Source organism: Conger conger, chromosome 3, assembly GCF_963514075.1.
Source record: "Conger conger chromosome 3, fConCon1.1, whole genome shotgun sequence".
Lineage (NCBI taxonomy): Eukaryota > Metazoa > Chordata > Actinopteri > Anguilliformes > Congridae > Conger > Conger conger.
Window position 1 is genome coordinate 23,679,347 of NC_083762.1, and position 11,485 is coordinate 23,690,831.

Consider the following 11,485-nt stretch of genomic DNA (forward strand, 5'->3'; position numbering starts at 1 on the left):
GAATACTGTTTCACGCTGTGTGTGCCGCCAGGTTTGTAGGGTGTGGCATTTGCAGGAAGCAGTGGTGCAAGTTACCACACGAAAAGAGAACAGCCAGAAAAGAGTGCAGCCAGAAAATCAGCGTTGGAAGAGTTCACAAAATCAGAGGCACGTTCAACCCCGGCAAAACGTAAACAAAAACGGTGGCGCGTTGAACATCCTGCAAACCGTGGGCGGACTGACTGACATAATGCAGTTTGCTCCAATGGCGTCTGAGAAGGCGTTCTCCGGCATTGGCCTGCATCATTATTGATTCGGGCTGCACCCCCAACACACCCACCAAACGGGGGCAAACATACCCCAAAGCCTGTTGTAAAACATTGCACCGTTGGGAGAAAACATATCGTTCAATACAGAAACCGAAGCAAAACGTGTTCAGCCCTAGGTCTTCATTGGCATTTCCGAAAGAACCTACGTACAGTAACAGCAGCAGCCGGAGAGTATGGTATAAAACATACATAATTAATATGAGCACTTGGACATCTGCCAACTGAATCTGGCGCAACACTTTCAGTTTTAACTTCACGCTCCCTTAATAAATCTCACACCAGATCTTGATAACTTTACAGATTGCCTTGACTTCCTTGCTGCACGGCCGTTTTCTCCTCACTCTGCTACCTGCACAATTTTCTTTGATTTGAATAACTTATATGACATCAACACACAATGTTCATTGTTGATTCGTTGGAGATCTACACTCACTGAGCACTTTATTAGGAACAGTTTTACTTTATTACACCTACTTAATCATGCGATTATTCAATCAGCCAATTGTGTGGCAGCAGTACAATGCATACAATCGTAGATATGGGTCAGGGGCTTCAGTTAATGTTCACATCAACCATCAGAATGGGGAAAAAAATGTGATCTAAGTGACTTTGATCGTGGAATGATTGTTGGTAGCAGACAGGGTGGTTTGAGTATCTCAGAAACTGCTGATCTGGGATTTTCACGCACAAGAATGGAAATTCCTGTGAGCAGCAGTTCTGCAGATAAAAACGCCTTGTTAATGAGAGACGTCAGAGGAGAATGGCCAGACTGGTCAAATCTGACAGGAAAGTGACAGTAATGCAAATAACCACACATTACCACAGTGGTATGCAGAACAGCATCTCTGAACACACAACGCATCATAACTAAGTGGATATGCTACAGCAATACAAGTCTAAAAAATAAGTCATAAATACAGAATAAAATGCTCACTGAGTCTTGGATATGCCCTTCTAAGTAGCTGGTCAATTATGTTTTTTTCATTTGTTTATTTACTGTTTAACAAGATGATCCAAAATTTAGAAAAAGTTTCGCAAAAGAGTTAGTAAACAAACACATGCAAAATCGTGAAACATGGCTTTATCTGCCTGAGTCACTGTATTCCCTTTAGTGTGATCTTTTCATTCACAACAGGTGGGGGAGCTTAGTGACATACCAGTGACAATGTTGATATCGTTTTGATCTCATGCGCTGAAACAGCTATTCTTGGAATAGATAAGACCATGAGTGAAAAGTTGACATTCTGTACTGTACGTGCTGCTGTGTGTTATAAAATGGACCCTAACCAGTTGTGCCAGGATAGAACTTCAGGGAACCTTGCATCAAGGAAGTGAAAAATTTCCCTATTGCACGAACAATGTCAACAATACTCAGCCTGGTCATCTTGAGAAAGAACAACTTGGGCTGGATTTTCAGTCAACATTTGATCTTATAACATTGAGTGACGATTCAAATTCAAGCATGATTTTTTTTCTTCACAAACACAATTTGGAGGGTTCTGTGATCACTAAAATGGTCAAGTTTTCCCACTTGGTTCTAGTATTTCATTTATAATTCATAATTTCTTTATATTTGAAATGTCATTAAGCATTGTATATTGCACATGTGGGATACACGTTATCCACCACTGGCATAAAATAAAAAAAAGTGTGGAAATATCAGCTTTTTTCTAAATGTATTTTTCTTGTATATGAACCCATCTGAAAAAAGTGTAATCTTTCATCCTAATTTTACAGATACAGAGTTACAGGTTCAACACTACTGAAGGAACCTTCCAACATGCATGTTTATTTGTGGGGTTTTTTCCCCTGTGTAATTTAATAAAATTGTCCTGAGGAGATTTTTATCATGTCTTGTGCTCGTTGGGATATCACAAGGCCCGTCTCTTTGTTGAGGCATCCACAGCATTTAAATCTAATTACATTGAGAAGCTTATGGTGTTAGCCGTGTTCCAGGCGGGGAGACATGACATCTGTGCAGGTTTGCTGATTCATCAGAGCTTCTGTACTTTGTTGAATTTTTGATTCACTTGCTGTCCCTCAGATTTCCTTCAAAGCTTGCTGAACAGACAAGCATTTGTCCAAGCTTACCACTGTCCTTGTGACAACAACAATGTGTTTCCTCCCAAATTCCAAAGACAGGCAGGTTAGGCTGACTGGAGAATCTAAATTGCCCGTGGGTATGAGTGTGTAAGTGAATGGTGTGTGTGCGACCTGTCCAGGGTGTATTCCTGCCTTTCGCCCAATGTATGCTGGGATAGGCTCCAGCCCCCCTGCTACCCTGTTCAGGATTTTGAAGGATTTCCTTCAAAGCTTGCAGAAGAGACAAGCATTTTTCCAAGCTTACCACTGTCCTTGAAAATGTGTGACAACAATTCCATATGGGGAAAGTCCTGGAAGTATGTTATTAAATTATCACAGGAAATTGCCAAAAATGTAATGGGATACATTCAACTTTTTTTTTGTAGGAAACAATATGTTAATATAATATAATCCTCCTTATCGACTTACAGTATGTGCTTGGTTTTTTAATAGGTCTGTCAGTCTTGTGATATCACTGACAAGCTTCAAAATCAAAAGACACCAGTGGAAGGTATTCTCCACCAGGAACTTCCACAGGCATGTGTCTGCAGACACACAATGGGCCCTATTTTTCTAGCAACATAAGCAAATGCGCCTGGGTGCAAGTGGAGGTTTGTCACCTGCACCAGGTTTGTTGTTTTGTGGTCTGTTCGTGTCAACGTGGGTTAGTCGCAGCAATAGGGGGTGTGTCATTCGAAACATTTGCCACTGTGCAATTTTGGTGGTCAGTAGCCAAACCAGACTAGATCTAAACTCAAATGCTGCCACATTGGGCTACTTTGGTGCTGATATGAAACTGCTGCATGAATCTGAACCCTAAAGCTGTCCGTTTTATGGTACTGTGGGTGGGTTCCGTCAGATATATGGCTCAATAGAATCAACAAGAGCAAGTGGCATAGTGTACCAGGGAACACTGTCGGCACCTAATTGGCTCGACTGCATTCATTAGTTTTGACAAAACATAACAATATGGTAGACCATTAATAAACCTTCTCTCATTCCACCCAAACAGTCCACTAAAATATGTTTCTGAAAACAGGGTTTAAATAAGCAGGGTAGAAATAAGCAATGCCTAGTTTTGAAGTTTGAGGTTTTGTGAGCCAGGCAACCTGTACTGGGTGCATTTCATTAAACAAATACAGGACCGTCAAACATACCACATGCAATGTGAGCATCTCCGTAGAAAATGAATGGAATGAGTGGAATGCCTTCCTTACATGATTGATACAACAGTTCGGGAACACTGTCAGATAGGGGTAGGCCCAAGCCCTCCTGTGACCCTGTTCATGATAAGCGGGTTAAGATAATGGATGGATGGATGGAGGACCGTCAAACATACCACAGCACTCGCTGGACTGCACCCACCATGCAATGCGAGCATCTCCATGGAAAATGAGTGGAATGCCTTCCTTATATGATTGATAAGACAGTTTGGGAACACTCAGAAATGTTGTTCCTACCTAAAAATAGAATTTAGAAAAAGTTTAAATATAAGGTGAATGTGTCAAGTTCTCTTAAATCACTTGTTCAAGCAATTTAAGAACAAATCAGTCAACTATTTATCAATGTAAGCTACTTGAATGAGGGACACAAGGAATGTGGGAAACCGGCTCTATACCTGTCAAATCATGTAAGATACAACACTTTGATCAATGTCAGTTAAATGTGCTTTATAAATAAAGTTGACTTGAGAACACACTGACAAGTCTATTTTATTTATACATTTGGCAGGGCTAGGTCAATGATTAAAAAAATCTTTGAAATGTTAAAAATGCATTTCAGATGTTTGGACCGGTCCTGAGGTGCATTATAGCCCTCAGAAAGTCAGTGAATTGTTTGTGACGTGCTGTATTATACACAACGAAGTGGCGGTAGAGTAGTATGATGATCAAGGTATGAGGTTGAGGAATGGCGGAGAGCCAGGAGCGACTAAGGGTAATCCCTTGTAAGCGGGCATGCGAACGTGTCCGCCACTAAACCCCGGAAGGTAGCAGGCAGCTCCAACCAAATAAAGGAAATAGCCCCAAAAAACGGTGAAGGAAAATAAAGCAACCCTTAAAAACCAGGGCGAATAACCCAACCAAAATGAGTGCTAAAAGGCGAGCACTGCAACCCCTGGGGATCCCAAAATAAAAGTACAACCTAGTATAAAAGACTAGGTCAGCAAAATAAAGAACCGTGAGTCGCAGCTCAGGAAAACGCACAAACCAAAATACATACCGGGGACAACGTCCCTCACCCACAGGCTCACACGAGCTTGAAAACAAAAGCGAAAAACAAAAGAACCTATAGGAAGGCGTTTGCAGTGTACACAACACTAGCGAGCAGAACACCTTCCTTACCTTTTTTCTTTTAAATGAATGTGAAAACCCAAAACCAGTACAATACCTGACTCATATAATCACTGAGTCTACCGTGTGCTTTACCAGCTTGGTGACAGAGCGAACAGTGACACCAAAGTGTCGACCGATTGTCCGCGAGTGCTTTATATACAGCTTCAGGAGGTAAGGTACCCTTGGTACTAATGAGGGCCAGGTGAAAATAATAAAGCCACAACCGGTACTACCTGCCAACCCTGACATAAGGAACTGGGCTTGTAACAAGGGTTACATTTCCAGCGAGGATGATGGTGTTGTGCCCTTGAGCAAGGTACTTAACCTACTTAATTTCTTTGGTATACTCTCACTGAGCACTGTATTGCTGGTATACACCTACTTATTAATGTGATTATCTAATCAGCCAATCGTGTGGCAGCAGTGCAATGCATAAAATCATGCAGATTCAGGTCAGGAGCTTCAGTTAATATTCACATCAACCATCACAATGGGGGAAAATGTGATATAAGTGGGTTTGATCGTAGAATGATTGTTGGTGCCAGACGAGGTGGTTTGAGTATCTCAGAAACTGCTGATCTCCTGGGATTAGAGTTTTCAGAAAATGGTGTGAAAAGCTAAAAAACACCCAATGTGCAGCAGTTCTTTGTGCAGAAATGCCTTGTTAATGAGAGAGGTCAGAGGTGAAGGGCCAGACTGGTCAAAGCTGACAGGAAGGTGACAGTAATGCAAATATCCACACATTACAACAGTGGTATGCAGAAGAGCATCTATGAACACACAACGTGTAAAACCTCCAAGTGGATAGGCTACAGCAGCAGAAGACTTAATAAGTCTAAAAACTATGTCTAATAAATACCTAATAAAGTGCTGAGTGTACAGTATATGCCGCTGTGAAAATGGATTTAACAAATGCAAAATCTGTATGAATTGAAAATGCGCAAGGGAGCAGGGACTGATTGGCTGTGGAATTTATTATCTTATCAGGTGCATGTCTGAAATCAATGAAATAGTAAAAAGTGATTTTTATAAACAAATATTGACAGGAAGCAAAAAAAAACAAGAAAAAACTGGACAAAAAGAAGAGCTGCCATGAATATTGGTATCTGTCCATTTTTGGGCAACTCAGGCTGGGTTTCAGTCAACATTTGACCTTAGAATTTGGAGGGTTCAGTGATTACTAAAATGGTTGGAAACATGTTAGTGATCATAGGTATTATACATGGGACATAAATTCAAGGCCCCCAATTCATTTTTACAGGTTAACTGATTTACTGAAATCTGCTTAAATGCTGCTTAAAATAGGCAGGTTTTCCCATTCGGGTCTAGTATTTAATTTATAATTTATAATTTCTGATCTTATTTCGAATCCCGGTCGGCCGGGGCCTCTCTGTGTGGAGTTTGTCTCCTCGTGTTCGTGTGGGTTTCCTCCGGGTACTCCAGTTTCCTCCCACAGTCCAAAGACATGCAGATTAGGCTGATTGGAGAGTCTAATTTGCCCGTAGGTATGAGTGTGTGAGTGAATGGTGTGTGTGCCCTGCGATGGACTGGCGACCTGTCCAGGGTGTATTCCTGCCTTTCACCCAATGTATGCTGGGATAGGCTCCAGCCACCCTGAAACCCTGTTCAGGATAAGCGGGTTAAGATAATGGATGGATGGATGGGTACATGTTATCCACCACTGGCATAAAATAGAAAAAGTGATTTCATCAGTTTAAAAAAAAAACCCACTATATATTTTTTTTTTCTTGTATATGAACCTGAATCTGAAAAAGGTGTCATCTTTCATCCTAATTTTACAGATGCAGAGTTACAGGTTCAACACTACTGAAGGAACCTACCAACATGCATGTTTATTATGGTTTTTTTTCCCTTGCGTAATTTAAAAACAAAATGTCCTGAGGAGACTTTTTTTGGTGTCTTGTTGCTGTTCACAAGGCCTGTCACTTTGTTGAGGCATCCACAGCATTACAATCTGAATGCAGGAAATTACATTGAGAAGCTTATGTTGTTAGCCATGCCCCAGGCGGAGAGACAGGACATCTGTGCAGGTTTGCTGATCCACCAGAGCTTCTGCAATTTCAGGAATTTCTGATTCACTTGCTGTCCCTCAGATTTCCTTCAAAGCTTGCTGAACAGACAAGCATTTGTCCAAGCTTACCACTGTCCTTGTGACAACAACAATGTGTTTCCTCCCAAATTCCAAAGACAGGCAGGTTAGGCTGACTGGAGAATCTAAATTGCCCGTGGGTATGAGTGTGTAAGTGAATGGTGTGTGTGCGACCTGTCCAGGGTGTATTCCTGCCTTTCGCCCAATGTATGCTGGGATAGGCTCCAGCCCCCCTGCTACCCTGTTCAGGATAAACGGGTTAAGATAATGGATCGATGGAGGACCGTAAAACATACCACAGCACTTGCTGGACTGCGCCCATCATGCAATGCGAGCATCTCCATGGAAAATGAGTGGAATGCCTTCCTTACATGATTGATACGACAGTTCGGGAACACTCAGAAATGTTGTTCCTACCTAAAAATAGAATTTAGAAAATTTTCATGAGGTGAATGGTGAATAGGTCTCCTAAATCACTTGTTCAAGCTATTTAAGAACAAATCTGACAGCTATTTATTTATCAATGTAAGCTACTTGAATGAGGGACACCTATAACTGGATAGGCTACAGCAGCAGAAGACTTAATAAGTCTAAAAAAGTCTAATAAATACGTAATTAAGTGCTTACTGAGTGTAGAGTATATGCAGTATTAACAAATGCAAAATCCCTGTATAAATTGAAGATGCACAAGAGAGCAGGGACTGGTTGGCTGTGGAATTGATTATCTTATCAGGTGCATGTCTGAAATTAATGAAAAAAATTAAAAAAATAGATTTTTTTGAACAAATACCAGCAAGCAAAAAAACAGAAAAATTAGTTTGAGGGGAAATAAATATGAAAATAAAACCTATTCAGTCTCACAGATGTTTTGATATCATGAATGACTGTAATAGCTGTAGAATGGCTCATAATGGAGCATCTAATAATGGGCCTGGTCTTTAGGCCATGACAGAATTACTAGCTGACTGAGGTATTATAGCATTGTTTGAAAGGGAAACTAATTGGGCGATCACATTGGCAATAATGAAACCACATGCCTATCACACCCACATTAATGTATTCCTATCGAGCCAGCCTTTTTTACTGCTGCTCAGTAGTTGTGCTAAATCCTGGTGTCGTAAAATTACCAAAATTGAGTTGGATATGCCAGAGCCTTGAGTTGCTGCTTTTCTCCACAGAGTAGCTTAAGCTCTATAAATTAGACTATTGCAATGATACAAAATAATAGTAACATAACATAATAACGATAATAACAGGCCACCTAATGCTTACTGTAGTTTGCCTGGAATTGAGATAGTATTTGGCACCATATCATGCCTGGTCTTGAAAACCTTCAGGGGCATCAATTGCATAATCATTAGATCGTAATTAACAGTCAGGGAAAATATCTAATTGAGTACTAACCCTGTTGATCTTGTTTCTTGTTGATTGTGGCATACACATATCACTCTTTTTCAAATGCTAGCAGTTGAGCCTAAAAGTGAAATGTTGGGTTGATTGAATTTTGGCTCTCTGAAAACTTTAGAAAAGGAAAGGCTTCTCTGAACAAAAATAAGCTCCTGAAAGGTTATAGTTGGCAGCATATTTCTACAACTCCGCTATTTTAGTACTTTAGTACAATTAAGTTTCAAATCATAATGTTTAATGGTGTTAGAGAACATAATTTATGTTTGGCTGCCATTCAAACATTCAGAGTATTCCAAGAAACATCAGCATGAAAGAATCCAGAGTATCCGGTCTCAGTATCCAGAGAAGCGTGAGGTACCTTGACTAAAGTTACTGGCTGTGAGCTTGAAATAACCTCACTTTTAAATAGGAATGAATATGTCTGATCTAGAAAACCCAATAAACTGTCACTGTCTTTAAAGTGTTATAAAATGTGCCTGTGTGTACACCCATATACAGGGGGCAAAGTAAAGGATACACCTAAGAAAAATAATATAAAGTCAATAATAAGGAGTAGAGCCACCCTTCAGTACAGTTTCAGTCCTTTTTGGAATGCTGTCGTGCAAGTTCTGTACTGTGCGTAGTGGGATATTGCAGCATTCTTCAAGAAGCCTAGAAGGTTCTTTTGAAGGTGGAAATCAACTTCACATCCAGAATGTCTCATAAAGGTTCAATGTCAAGATCTGGTGACTGTAAAAGGTCATGGAATACATTTGACGTCATCCTGGTGTTCATGAAACCCCCTTTGAGTTTGTTTAACAGTGTCTTTGGGGTATTATTATGAACAAGGGGACATCATGAGGGAATAGTGTTTGCCCCAACGGGTGTACCTGACTTTTGTAAAATGGCTTCATAGTTCTTTTATATGACCATGACAAACAAACTGGACCCGATGACTCCCATAAGATGGCTGCCCATACCATTGTGAATCCACCATCGTGTACCGATGCTTAACAGTTGGCAACAGACATAGGTTATGGCTTTCCCTAAGCATAAACCCAGCCAGATGTATGAAATAGAGTTAAAGATGACCCATCATAACATATTAGTTTTCCCATTGCAGAGGTGTCCATGTTTCAGGCTTTTTATACACAACGGATTTGGCATGTTTAAAACTTTGGTGCTCACATACCAGTCAGTTAAAGGATCAGCCCCTGTATATATTCAATCCCTTATCAAGACCTATACACCAACAAGAGCCCTCCGTTCTGCCACTTCGTGCCGTCTGGCGCCTCTCCCTCGCCACACCTGCACTTCACGCTCACGACTGCTGTCTGTCCTGGTCCCACGGTGGTGGAATGACCTCCCAGTGGATGTCAGAACGGCAGAGTCTCTGACCTCCTTCAAGCGCAGACTGAAGACCCATCTCTTCAGGCTACACCTTTCCCTCCCCAACTCACAATCACTGTGATTAGCCTTTGACCGTAATGGCACTTATGTATAGATATCGTTACTTGTATAGGTATTGTTGTTTTTATTGGCTGTTGTATTGTTGTATTCTAGCTGCCAACTGTGGTATGCTAGTTTGAAAGTTGACTGTACTCTTCAAGGGTTCTGAATTTCTGTATGTTTACACTAGGACTCGGAACTGTACTGTCCTCTCAGGTCCACTTTTACACGTGTTCTTGTGTTTGATTTGCACTTTGTTGTACGTTGCTCTGGATAAGAGCGTCTGCTAAATGCCACGTAATGTAATGTAATGTAATGGATATTGGGTGATTTAAGCAAAAAAAAAAAAAAAAAAAAACTGATTTTGAAGTACAAAAGTAAAAATTCTCATCTCATCTATTTTTTTGTGGAGTAGTCACAATATTGTAGGTAAAATGGTTCAACTTCCCAGTAATAAGCAGTTTCCCTAGTCAAATGTGATGCTTCAAATTCATGGTAGGATCAGAACTGCATGCCAAAATAGCTGGCTATGTAATGTCTGCCCTGGTTGAGGATGGTTGTGACACTTAAATGTGATTGAAACACAGACACTGTTACAGTATATTCATTCATTCATTCATTATCCTAACCCGCTTATCCTGAACAGGGTTGCAGGGGGGCTGGAGCCTATCCCAGCATACATTGGGCGAAAGGCAGGAATACACCCTGGACAGGTCGCCAGTCCATCGCAGGGCACACACCATTCACTCACACACTCATACCTATGGGCAATTTAGACTCTCCAATCAGCCTACCCTGCATGTCTTTGGACTGTGGGAGAAAACCAGAGTACCCAGAGGAAACCCATGCAGACACGGGGAGAACATGGAAACTCCACACAGAGAGGCCCCGGCCGATGGGGATTCGAACCCAGGATCTCCTTGCTGTGAGGCGCCAGTGCTACCCACTGCACCATCCGTGCCACCCTGTTACAGTATATTGTTTTAGAAAATAGTTATTTTTTAAAGACTAAAGACATAATTTATTTAATTTGAAAAATAATTATTTCTGTTCCTGTTACATCCATGCCTAGCCAGTGTTACAACTCACCCCAGTAGAGGGGTAGCTTTCAATAGTGGCACTCATTGCACTTGACATTAACTCACACATTATTTTGTATTGTGGATTATGTCTAAATGACTAGTATTTGTAGCAGACAGATGTGGATAGCTTATATCAAAGTTTGAGAGCTCTAGCATAAACACTCATTGAGTTATACATGCTGGTGCAAAACGTGTTGCAACTGGCATACAGAAAGTCATGCTTATGCTAAAGGTCTTGGCAAGTATGAATTCCTCAATCATTATCAAATGGCTGAAAAAACATTTCTGATATGAATAGAATTAATATGATATTTATCTTAAATAGGTAGATGACATCATCATGGAAGAAGTCATTGTGACATTACCCATCCCAATTTTCAAATAAATTTAGTATTTTAGTCTTTTGAATTGAATAAAAAAGAATGATTTCACATTGTGCCCCTTTACCTACAGTAACATGACTATACTGTATCATCCCACTGCCTACGCACTCTCCTTATTTTACATTCTGTACCTGGCTGCTATAGAGACCCTATAATGCAATGGATGGTTCTGATCTCTACTCAGACTTGAACAGAGTTCTAATTCCATAAGATGTCAAGGACCGACTGTAGAAAGTCACGTCGCTCACTGTGTAGAACCCTCTCGCCTGCATGCTCAGGGATTCAGAGGAACTGAAGAGCGAAGTGGGTTGTGCCATTTCACAGTGTCTATGTCATGAAATTAGTGAGTTCA